The sequence below is a fragment of the Triticum aestivum genome, chromosome 4A (assembly GCF_018294505.1).
Source record: "Triticum aestivum cultivar Chinese Spring chromosome 4A, IWGSC CS RefSeq v2.1, whole genome shotgun sequence".
NCBI lineage: Eukaryota > Viridiplantae > Streptophyta > Magnoliopsida > Poales > Poaceae > Triticum > Triticum aestivum.
In genome coordinates, this window is record NC_057803.1 from 164,097,831 (window position 1) to 164,110,431 (window position 12,601).

A 12,601-nucleotide genomic window follows, 5' to 3' on the forward strand; every position below is an offset into this window, starting at 1 on the left:
GTCTACCTCTCATCGATAAGCCGCCATGAGTGGATCCTTAGAATCCCAAGTATGAGAGACTTGTTGAGCCACCAAGTCTGAGTCGCCAAAGCACCTAACCTGGCTTAAATTCATCTCCTTAGCCATCAGAAGACCATGGAGCAAGGCCTCATACTCAGCTGCATTGTTAGTGCAAGGAAACATCAAACGGAGAACATAATAGAATTTATCACCTCGAGGGGGAGCAAGCACAACTCTAGCCCCCGAGCCCTCCAATTTCCTGGATCCATCAAAGTGAATAGTCCAATATGTATTATCTGGCTTTTCCTCGGGCATCTGCAGCTCTGTCCAGTCATTGATGAAATCCACTAATGCTTGAGACTTGATGGTCGTGTGAGGCATCTATTTCAAACCATGAGGACCAAGCTCAATAGCCCACTTGGCTACCCGACCTGTGGCTTCTCTGCTCTAAATAATGTCCCCTAAAGGAGCAGAACTAACCATAGTGATGAGATGACCCAAAAAATATTGCTTAAGCTTCCGCCTAGCCATGAACACCCCATATACAATTTTTGGCCAGTGCGGATATCTCTACTTGGACTCCATAAGCACCTCACTGATGTAGTAAACCGGCCTTTGAACCGGATATTCCTTGCCTGCCTCCTTGCGTTCCACCACAATAGCTAAGCTAACAGCCCGGGCATTGGCAGCCACGTACAATAACAACGGCTCTTTATCAATAGGAGCAGCCAGAACAGGTGGTTCAGCTAGCTGCTTTTTCAAGTCCTCAAATGCCGCATTAGCAGCATCACTCCAGGCAAAATTATCTGTCTTTTTCGTCATCTGATACAGGGGGATAGCCTTCTCTCCCAACCAGCTTATGAACCGGCTTAACGCCGCAATACGAGCCGCCAGACGTTGCACATCATTAACACATACCGATTTAGCCAGAGAAGTGACGGCCTTGATCTTCTCCGGATTAGCCTCAATGCCCCTGTTAGACACCAGAAACCCCAAGAGCTTGCCTGCTGGTACCCCAAAAACACACTTGGCCGGGTTAAGCATCATTTTATAAACCCGGAGATTATCAAAGGTTTCCTTCAAATCGTCTATCAACGCCTCATTCTCTCTGGATTTCACCACAATATCATCCACATAAGCATGGACATTGTGCCCAATTTGATCATGAAGGCAATTTTGCACACATCTCTGATAAGTCGCCTGGGCACTCTTAAGCCCAAAAGGCATAGACACATAACAGAAGGCTCCAAAGGGAGTTATGAAAGTTGTCTTCTCCTGGTCCTTAACTGCCATCTTGATCTGATGATAACCAGAATAAGCATCCAAAAAACTCAAACACTCACAACCCGCCGTAACATCAATAATCTGATCAATACGAGGGAGAGCAAAAGGATCAGCCGGACAAGCCTTGTTTAAATCCGAGTAATCCACACACATACGCCAAGTGCCATTCTTTTTAAGTGCCAGCACCGGGTTAGCCAACCACTCAGGATGAAACACCTCAATGATAAACCCAGCCGCCAAGAGCCGGGCTACCTCTTCACCAATGGCTTTACGCCTTTCTTCGTTCAAGCGACGAAGGAACTGCTTGACCGGTTTAAACTTGGGATCAATATTAAGAGTGTGCTCAGCGAGTTCCCTCGGTACACCTGGCATGTCTGAAGGTTTCCATGCAAATATGTCCCGGTTCTCACGGATGAACTCGATGAGCGCGTTTCCTATTTCGGATCCAGGTTAGCACTGATGCTAAACTGCTTGGATGAATCGCCAGGAACAAAATCAACCATCTTGGTATCATCTGCCGATTTAAACTTCAAGACCGGATCATGCTCTATAGTTGACTTTTTCAAAGAGGTCATATCCGTCGGATCAACATTGTCCTTATAGAATTTTAACTCCTCCGTCGCACAAACCGTCTCAGCATAAGCCGCATCACCTTATTCACATTCCAAAGCTATCTTTCGGCTCCCATGCACTGTGATAGTCCCCTTGTGACCGGCATCTTGAGCTGCAGATAAACATAACAAGGCCGCGCCATGAACTTGGCATAAACCGGTCGCCCAAACAGAGTGTGATATGGACTGTGAATCTTGACTACTTCAAAGGTCAATGTCTCTGACCTAGAGTCATGATCATCTCCAAAAACAACTTCCAGAGCTATCTTTCCAACCGGGTACGCCGATTTACCAGGCACCACGCCATGAAAAACAGTGTTCGACGGTTTAAGATTTTTATCTATTAACCCCATGCGACGAAAGGTTTCGCAATACAGGATATTGATGCTACTTTCTCTGTCCATGAGTACCTTGGTAAACTTATACCCTCTGACCTGAGGTGCGACCACCAAAGCCAGGTGACCTAGATTATCAACCCGGGGCGGATGATCTTCCCGACTCCACACAATGGGCTGCTCAGACCAGCGGAAGTAACGGGGAACTGCCAGTTCAACATCGTTCACCGCCCTCTTATGGAGCTTCTGGTCCCGCTTGCATAAACTTGTGGTAAAGGCGTGGTATGCCCACTATTCAACTGCTTCGGGTTGCTCTAATAACCAGACTGTTGCTGCTATTGACTCCCCTGATTATTCTGCTAGCCATAACCACCCTGGTTGCCGTGATTACCTTGATTTCCTTGGAATTCCGAGTTAGAACCGCCACCGCCATAACCCGGACCGTGAAAGCCGGATCCTGAACCGCCACCTGGCCCATGACTGTCTTGAAAAAGATTGGAATTCTTGTACTCCTTCATAATGTAACAATCCTTCCAGAGGTGCTCGGATGGTCTTTCTCGCGTACCATGTCTCGGGCAGGGCTGATTTAACATCTGTTCAAGATTGATACCGGATCCTCCGGTCCATGGGGGCAGCTTGCCCTTACGATGCTGACCATTATTCTGTGGTGTTAGCCACAAAGTCAAAACTATTATCATCCTTGCGCTTACCATTGCCTCCCTGGTTCGCCGGGTTATGCTGATGCTGCTCTTCTTTCTCTTCCCCGTATTTTCGTCATCAGACTCGGGGTCCTTGGTACTATCAGAGTCAGCATACTTAACCAGAGCCGCCATGAGTGTCCCCATGTCATTGCAGTGGCGTTTGAGCCGCCCTAGTTTCTGCTTTAGGGGCGTGAAACGATAATTGTTCTCCAACATCAACACCGCTGAGTCAGCATTGATGCAATCTGACAAGTGCAGGATTGTTGAGACCCGGTGCACCCAATGGGTTGTCGACTCACCTTCTTCTTGGACACATGAGGCTAAATCCACAATTGACATAGGCTTCTTACATGTTTGAAGTTCTGGATGAACCGGGCCTTTAACTCAGCCATGACCCAATGGAATTGGCAGGAAGCCCCTTCAACCAAGTGCGGGTCGTTCCCTCCAACATCAGGGGGAAATATTTAGCACATGCAGCCTCGCTGACATCTAGCAATTCCATGGCCATCTCATAAGTCCCAATCCATGCCTTAGGACTTAAATCGGCTGTATGGTTAGGCACCTTGCGAGGACCTTTGAAATCCTTGGGCAGACGCTCATTACGTAGATCCGGTACTAAGCATGGCACGCCCAAACTTCTAAAGGTTACACCTGGCTCCATAGAAGTGGTTGGACAAACCGGAGTAGGTTGACGGGCCGCATACGGTGCCGCTAACTCGGCCTCTCGACGAGCTCTTCCTTGATCCACCACATTCTGAGTATCAGCGCCACCGCCCGTCGGGTTATGTCCATGGGGCGGGTTATGATTCCATCCACTACTTGACACAGTTGGCTCATCAATATGTCTGCTGTAACTCCGACTCGGGCAAGGGGTGGAATGAATCCTGTCGCAACTGTAAGAATAAGCCTGCTGCTGAGTCAGTGTTGTCTGAAGAAGCTCTCTAGCCCTTCGTGTTTCAACCGCCGTTGGTGACTCGCCTTCGAATGGGATAGCCGCCAATCTTGACGCCGCAGCCATCATGTTATCCAAAGGGTTAGAGTAATGACCCGGTGGCGTCGGCACGTGCTGTGGTGGGTTATCATTCTGACAAGGCGGGTCCATCATGCGTGACTGAACCGCCATACCCGTCTCAGGTGCTTCGACCTGGTTTACCACTGCCGGGTTACTGGTTCCCGCTCCTGGCGTGTTAAAGAGTTTTCTTGCCTCGTAAACCGAAGGCAGACGAGTCTGATGCCTGCTCCTCATGACTTCGTTTGAAGCGTTCTGATCTAGCATGAGCCAGTAAGATTGTGACTGAATCCGTTGTGTCTGAGCATCCAAAGCAGCCTGCTCCTCGGCCATCCTAGCGTTTTCTGCGTTTAGCCCCTCCTTGGCCTGTGCTATCTCATCACGCAACTTCGTGACCGCCGCATTGTGCTGATCTTGATCCACTGGGTTAACCACCGCTGTTAACAGCGCTGTCAGCTTATCCAGTAAGTCGGTTAAGACCTGAGCTGGCGGGCGCTCAGGGCCTCCTGCCCTAGCAGCCGATGCCGCTGCTGACCCGAAAATCAGCTCTGCTGCTGTTGATGAGTGTTGCACGGGCTGTGTACCGGCCATGAAGATTGCAACCCGGTTCGGCGGCTCACAAGGGTCCGGAATACTGTCGCCATCGGAACAGCCCCCAAGCCGGCCGTCTTGAAGTTGATACAATGACTCTGTCTCACCGGTGGATGACTCGCCATCAGAGTAAACGACGGTCTCACCACCAGATGCCGGTCTATCCTCAGATTCCGCTCCATGGATAAACCCCACGAAGGCACGATTCATGGCGGGCCGAACCCGGGCGGGTCTCGCACGCTGAGTCGTCTCGATGATGTCGGTGCAGATGTCCGACTCAGGGCCCGGTTCGCCGATCTTGCCGATGAAGACGTGAATTCCACCGAAGGGGACCCGGTACCCGTACTCAATTGAGCCGGCCTCGGGGCCCCAGCCTGTGTCGTCAATGTAGAGCTTGCTGCGACGACTCTTGGTCATCTGACCCACGGCGTATCCCTTGATCCCTTCGAAGTTGCCCTCTAAGAACTTGAAACCATCGTACGATAGCCCCACGGTGGGCGCCAACTGCCATGGAATTGTCACACCAGATGTCCTAGTGTGAGGACTTAGTCGTGGATCCATCGCGATGAGGTTAGCTTAAAGGGGTTAATCGGGACAAAGGACACGAGGAGTTTATACTGGTTCGACCCCTTATGGTGAAGGTAAAAGCCTAATCCAGTTGTAGGTGATATTGCTAGGGTTTCGATGAGCAGGGAGCGAATACGCTTAACCGAGCTCTCATCTGTTGTTTCTTGTCCTCAAACCACCGCCGGGTCGTCCCTTTATATGCACAGGTTGACGCCTGGTGGTCCATAGATTCCCGGCCGGCTCATAAACAAGTCTGGCTCGGTATCTACTCTTTCCTATCTTACAATACAAGTCATACTCATATGGCGGTTTATATTTATGGGCCCTAATCTGCCTTCGGGCCTTGGGCCTTCTTACTAAGTCTCCTTCGTAAGTCGTCTTATGTCTTCATGGGCTTTAATATTGGTAATCATCACGAGTATAACCCGGCCCCTCCTGGGCGGTTTATCCTCAATAGTTATATCCCCAGTACTACCCCTCCTGTCACAAAGTGAGGACACCACAAGATTGAACCTACCACGAAGCACCTCTCCCACTAAAGATAAATCAATCTAGTTAGCCAAACCAAACGGATGGATCAGAGAGAAATACAAAGCTATAAACAATCACAAACAATAAAGTTCAGAAATAACTCAATAACTTTGGGTGAACAATCTGATCATGCACCCACAATTCATTGGATCCCAACAAACGCACCACAAAAGATTACATCGAATCGATCTCCAAAGAGAATATTGTATTGAATACCAAAAAGAGAGAGAGCCGTCTAACTACTGCTATGGACCCATATGTCTTATGGGGAACTACTCGCACATCATCAGAGGTGCAACAAGGTTGATGTGGAAGACCTCCATGATCGACCCCCCCCCTCTGGCAGAGTACTGGAGGAGGCCCCCAGATGGGATCGTGGAAGGATAGAGGGTTACATCGGCGAAATAATTGTTTCGGGTCTCCCCCTAAGGGTTTCGGAATATTTCAGAATTTATAGCGCTGGAATTAGGTCAGATGGAGCCACGAGGGGCCCACGAGATATCAGGGCGTGCCATGTTGCCTTGTCGTCTCCTCGTCTGGCTTCTGGTCCCCGCAAAGCTTCTATGGTCCCTCCTGGTGTAGAAAAAATTGTCAAAAAGTTTCGTCACCTTTGGACTTCATTTGGTAGGGATTTCTGTAAAACCAAAAACATGCATAAAACAACAGCTGGCACTAGGCGCCGGGTTAATAGGTTAGTTCCCAAAAATGATAAAATTGCATATAAAGCATACAAGATTGATAATATAATAGCATGAAACAATCAAAAATTATAGATTCGTCGGAGACGTATCAAGATGCCCAACATTTTCCGCGACTGTTGGAGTTGTAGCGACTTGTACTTCATCTCCGAGGAGGCGTCCTCTTCTACTAGCGTGAAATCATGTGCCCCTCCATTACGGAGGAAAGATATCGAAGCAAGTGTGGCAGAGGGCGCTAAAGTGGACGCGCCGAACAACATCTGGACATCATCCTTCTTTGCCTTCTTAGCAACTTCCTTCTCCGCCTTCTCCTGAGCCCACTGCACCCTCCGGGTATGATCTCTGCCTTTTTACGACGGTAGGGATCCCAAGGACTCAGTCGAGCGATCCTCCATAGCGCGGGTGGCCGGCGAAGCAGGCATCAACGGCTAGGATGGAAGAGGAAATTGGCAGCGCAGACATGGAGTAAGGGCAGACAAGGGCAATGATGCATATGCGGGAGAGGGAGAACAAACATGAGAGGGAGAGAGAGAGAATGATGGTCAATTTGGTTGATTTGGTCCATTGAAGGTATTTGGGTGGGTATGGCCTATTGGATTCGGCCTGGCCGACTCATTTAGGAGCTTCCGCGCAGCTCCAAATCCGCCACACATGTGAAATGGATTTGAGCTTTGTCGGACAACCCAAACGTATGTGCTGAATTTGGAGGGCCTCATTGGATGGATTATTTTTCACTCAAGGCTTATAGGGAAGAAGTGGGGGTCCGGTTGAGGATGCTATTACTGAAGTTAAAATGGTGGGGAGGCACAATCGCGGAGACAGGTGTACTAGCATGGCCTGGCGCCCCTAACATCAGAAATTTGGTACTAATTTACTCACGAACAATGCATAATTATTAATTATTTGGTTCTAAAAGTGTATTTCTCTATGCTTTGACCCTCCCTGGTTTATTTTAGGGTGACGCTAGGGGCCGATCGACGAACCCAATTTCAGCTAGTTCTCGCGAGTGCGTCCGATTTGGTGGGCTCCAACCGCTGGATCCCGCACCGTACGTCATATTCCTTCCTCGTTCCCCTTCATCGTCGAGGCTCCCTCATGTCGTCATCATCACGTTTGACGGTGACGCGCGTGTGGTCCACTTGGAAGAACCGGGGGTCGATGGTTATAGCAAATCGCATTGTATTTTCCAGCAAAATCACGCCGCCGGTCTGCCCCTACACAACAATCGTCGAAGGAAGACTGTCGCAACAAAAAAACATGCAAATATTCCTCGTCCTAGTGCCAGCATGCCGGCAGCCAGTTCCAGCTCTGTCCTGTGCTGGTTACAGCACTGCCGCTGGTGACCGTTGCAGCTCCCGGTGGAGTGCTATCGCTGGCTCGCAAGGCTGGTTGCAGCATCTCCACACAGTAGTTCTAGCATTCTACAGTACTAGTTCCAGCATCGACACGATATGGCGACCCTGGTCGCAGCATCTCGGCGTTCCAGCATCCTACATGTCGATTCTAGCATAAGCACACACCGGGTCTAGTATCGAACGTCGGTTTGTTGCATCGTTGCGCTCGCCGGTTCTAGCATCGCCCCGCTTGCCATTTGCAACACACTGTGCGGTGGTTGTAGCATCCTTGTGTGCCACTCCCAACACCGCATCTCACTAGTTGTAGCACCCAAAAAATGGCATGCTGGCGTCACCCGCCGGTGAGCTGTCGTTTGTGGTAGTGCGTGACGCCATCGCCCCATAGTAGCTCACAACACGTCGCCGCCATCGATTGACCACCGCGCGGCTGGCTTGGCTTGCCGTCGTGGAATCAGGATCACCATCGCCCCGACAAGACGGGCATCGGCCTCGTCGTTGCCATGCAACCCCGCCCCACGGCACCGGAATCAACGAGCTCGCGCGCGCGTCCTCTTTACTTCTTCGGCGGGACGTCTGGCAACAATGTATGGTTGGTCTCGTGTAGTCAGGGTGGGGACGATGCCACAACGTGCGAGATCACGAGATGGCCATGATCGAGCAAGGGAGAAAGCGGATGTGAAGACGATAATCTCACATGCTCGGTCGTGAAAAGGTAAGACAGAAAAGAGGAAGACGGTGTGCAAGCCTAGACTCGTGCATCATGGGAGGCGACATGCGCAACGCTTGGGCGATCGGTCGAAGCAAAATGTTTACACTATCCTATATATCTAAATAGTTAATCTTCGTTACCTATCTTGACATGCACAAATACCACGTCATCAGAAACCCATCACAATATGCATGAAAAAAAGTTTCTCATTATGATCTCATGCATAAACCCCACCTCACGACCCATGCCACCACATCAAAGGTTCACTCAACATGCATGAGATTTTTTTTATTATATTTATGCCACTTACATTCAAAATATTTTTGGACTACACAATAATCAAATACAACACATAACACTTATTTGAAATTTCATTTACATTTTATTAATTCAATTATGTGTGTTTTATAAATATACTGTAATCGCTTCCCTAGTTTTAACAGCACTCGGCCCCGATCAAACTTTTGGGCTCCGCCAATTGGGAGGCGACCGGGGCTTTGAACGGGCACTAGGACCCATGCGAGCGGAGAGGATGCAAGCGTGAGGACTGAGGAAACGGGAAGGGACGTTGGAGTGGAGACCAGAGAGGGGCGAGCGAAGGAGGCGGGCGCGGCTGGTCCGGCGAGAAGTTGCTGACAAGCGGCTCAGGTCTACGAGTTTGTGGTGGAAGTGAGAGCACCTTTAACCGCCACCAGTCAACCCAACTAACTACCAGAGCAGTTAACACGATCCTGTTATTCGGATAACCCCGAGAGCTGTGACGATCCGCGCATTCTTCTCTCTTTCACCTCTCATCAGCAGCTATGCCCTCCCTTCTATTTAAACGCATAGGTTTCTGGTGTTGAGATCCAGGGTGACAATACTGTGAGTTCCGGGCAAAAAAAAAAAATCTCCGTTTTGACATTCCACATTCAGTACACTCCTGGAGTGTTAGATATGGATAGAAGACAGGCAACCACGTGCATCCTCTTGCTAATCGTGTTACTTGGTAATTTTGCTTCCGCAGCAGGTTCGTGTTCCGGATCTCCGTTTATCTGACTATACAGTATTATTACGGTGTGTTTATTTGATCACAAAGTAGAGGCGCATGGTGGAATTTGAGTATTTGACGTGATTTTCTTCTTCCCCTCTGTTAAATCCCTGTCCTTCTTATCAACTGTGGTTAAACATGATGCGTGCGTAATGTGGGTTACTAATGTGTGTGTGTGCGAATTTGCTTGCGCAGACGACGACTATTGCTGGGAAGAATACAATGATAGTGCATTATGCTTTGGTTTCGTCTGCAAGGCAGAGTGCTGGATGAACTCGAAACTGGAATATGCGGGCACAAAACCAACTGTCAAGGGATACAAGTGTACGGGATCAAAACTGAAACACCGTTGTCACTGCTATTATTGTGTACCGTGGTCCAACTAGAAACATAATCTCACGTTCTTTGTTTTTTCAATCTTAGCATCATGTTTACCAGTATGTATGCTCAATGCTATCACCGCGGACAGTGTATTTAGTTCTGTCTCAGTAGGAATAAGCAATAGACGTTACTAGTTCATCCGTTATTACTCTATATATTTGCCAGTTGTCCTTTTGTGCTTCGGTGGTACCACTAATAATTTAGTTTTGCTTTGACTAATATATGTACAATGGGGTTGTTGTTACTCTGCTTCAGATCTCATTAACTTTAATGACTTTTCATCTGGTTTGTGTATCATGTTAAAGCATTTCCAACTGGACTGGGCAATTCTCTGACCCCCCCCCCCCCCCCCCACACCACCACCCACACACCCACCCACCCACCCACCTCCACGAACATGTCCGCGGACAAGAAACGACCACCCCTATATGACAGCCCGTGCAGTTGCACACCCTCCATTGCAGACCTTAGATGCATGTCGATCGATCATTCGTCGACACGAATACACATAATAATAAATGTAAACATAAAATTTATTCAAAGTGCATAATTCAAATCTAAAATTCAATGTTTTCCAATGTGGATTCAAATATGCTCCACAAAACTATTTTGTACTTGCGCATGTGACGGTGTATCTCGAATTTGTGTATGCATCTCTAGAAAGTTCACAACATGTTGTGCATCTTGTTTCAGCAGGTGGACATGTACTCGGGCCTCTCAAAATAATTTGTGCATGCTGCCTTGTCGCCTTCATATACCACAATTATGTTGTGCAAGATTACACAACAAGTCATTTCTGACACTGTGTATCCTGATACTACATCGTTGCAGCTCCACTAATAGTATCCAACGATCTTTGAGCACTTCAAGGTGCCCTCTCCACATCCTTCTTTGCAACTTCTCGCATTTGTGCAAAAAGACATCTTTTGTTACTTGGGGCTCTGGGATAGTCTTCACAAACGCCCCCCAATGAAGATATATGACATCAACAAGGTAGTAATGCTTGGTGTAGTCGTCCCATTGACAATGTACTTGCACATTGAAGCATTTCACATTGATATCGTTGTGAGAACCGAGAATACCAAAGAAAGCATGTCAAATCCACAAATCTTGTGATGCCACTGCTTCAAATATGGTGGTGGTCTCTTTTGTGTGACCTTGGTACTGCCCTCGCAAACCTATCGAACAATTCTTCCATTGACAAATGCATGTAGTCGACTAAACCGTTGATACTTGGAAAAACCTCTCGATGCTCCAGTTGCAAATACCTCCTCGGCATTTAATTCTGCCATGTACTTTGGCCCAAACATCTTCACAACAACACATGGAAATCGCATCATTGCATCAAAGCACATGCTCTCTTCAATCAGGACGATCGCATCAACGACATCTCCCGTGTGAGAGAAAACCCCGGATCAAGGATCGGAAAAAAAAAGACTTTTTAGGGCAGCCGAGCAACTAGATTGGTGAACGAACCCTAGTTACGGGCGGTGCGGCCCCTGGTGGCGATCATGGAGATCGACCGCCCGGGGGCGGCGCTGTGGGGAAGCGATGGCGGTGGCGGCTAGGGTTTGGACTGGGGTTAGCCTGATACCATGTAGAAGGAACAGAGAGGGATTTTATGGAATCGATGTTTATTGCTTGAGTTTTTTGTGCATATATATAGGAGTACATCATCAACTTGTAGAAATAAATCCTAATCTATTCTATACTTTTTAATAGTCACGACACTCAACAGGGGAATAGCCTGCAGCTCTTATGTGTGTTGTCACGCAGCTGGACAACCGAAACTCTCAAAGACGTTTGAAAATGGTTTAGTTTCCACGACGCTGCAGGCTTTCCGCTTGCAGGCATGCATCGCCGCACAGAAACTTGCACATGGAGATCGATGATCGTGAGCGTTGAAAACTTTGCCCAACTGCTCCATCTCAAGCCCTAGTTAGAAGGACATGCTGGAAGAAACTGTTGCGGCCATGATGGTTCCTTCAGGCCTATGTCAATGATGGATACTAGTAGTGACTCATACATAATCCTGATGTGTTCTAGTTTAATCATTAGCATCCCGTCAGCCTTTCATTCCCTTGTAGTGGAGAGAATGTAAAGGGGTGCTTCATAGACTTTGGATACCACAGCACTTGATCACTCCCTCCCACTAACACACCTACTGCACTAATCAGATTCTAGATCAGCGTGCACTTATAGCTGTGACAACTTTGACACAAGAAGTTTTCCAGCAGTCAGCGACAAATCCTGAAATTCTTACGAGCCAATGACTGAAGAAACATGGAAGTGCAGTACACATCATGTACAGTACCAAATGGAAACGCAACCTAATTAACGATCGGCCCTAGGAACTTGGATGTACTGTACTTTTCATTTTTCAGCGATGCCACTACTGCTGGTTTGATCAATAGGTTTGAGACTTTTTTTTTCTTAAAAAACCTAGTAAGTACTCCTCATGTGGAGTATAATACAGAGGTGAGAACGCGATAATAGAAAAGCAATAGGGTGCGATGTGCTCTATTATTATGAAGGCATCGTGATATCATTATGTGGTAATCAACCACTATCGCAGCATGATGGTTTACTTGAATTTTCAGCTACGTCAGGTACCACCCTGTTACAATACTCCTCATGTGGTACTCCCTGCTTTGACTTGCTGTGTCTAATTCTCGTCCACTTGGCCCTTTCTAACAGCACTTTGAATAGAATATGAACGTGCCGGTGGATGTAGTTGAAATGTTGTTTCAAAATACAGTAGTATTCTCTGCCAATAAATAAAGTGTAAGTATGGATAAT

At 47.9% G+C, this 12,601-nt stretch overlaps 1 long non-coding RNA gene across 1 annotated transcript; it reads left to right on the forward strand.

Annotated features, from left to right (window-relative positions):
• The first annotated feature begins 9,153 nt into the window (after window positions 1–9,153).
• Window positions 9,154–9,976, forward strand: LOC123081902 (uncharacterized). Its single transcript, XR_006438835.1, has 2 exons — window positions 9,154–9,400; window positions 9,617–9,976. It is a non-coding gene; the product is annotated as an uncharacterized lncRNA (long non-coding RNA).
• The last annotated feature ends 2,625 nt before the right edge of the window (window positions 9,977–12,601 follow it).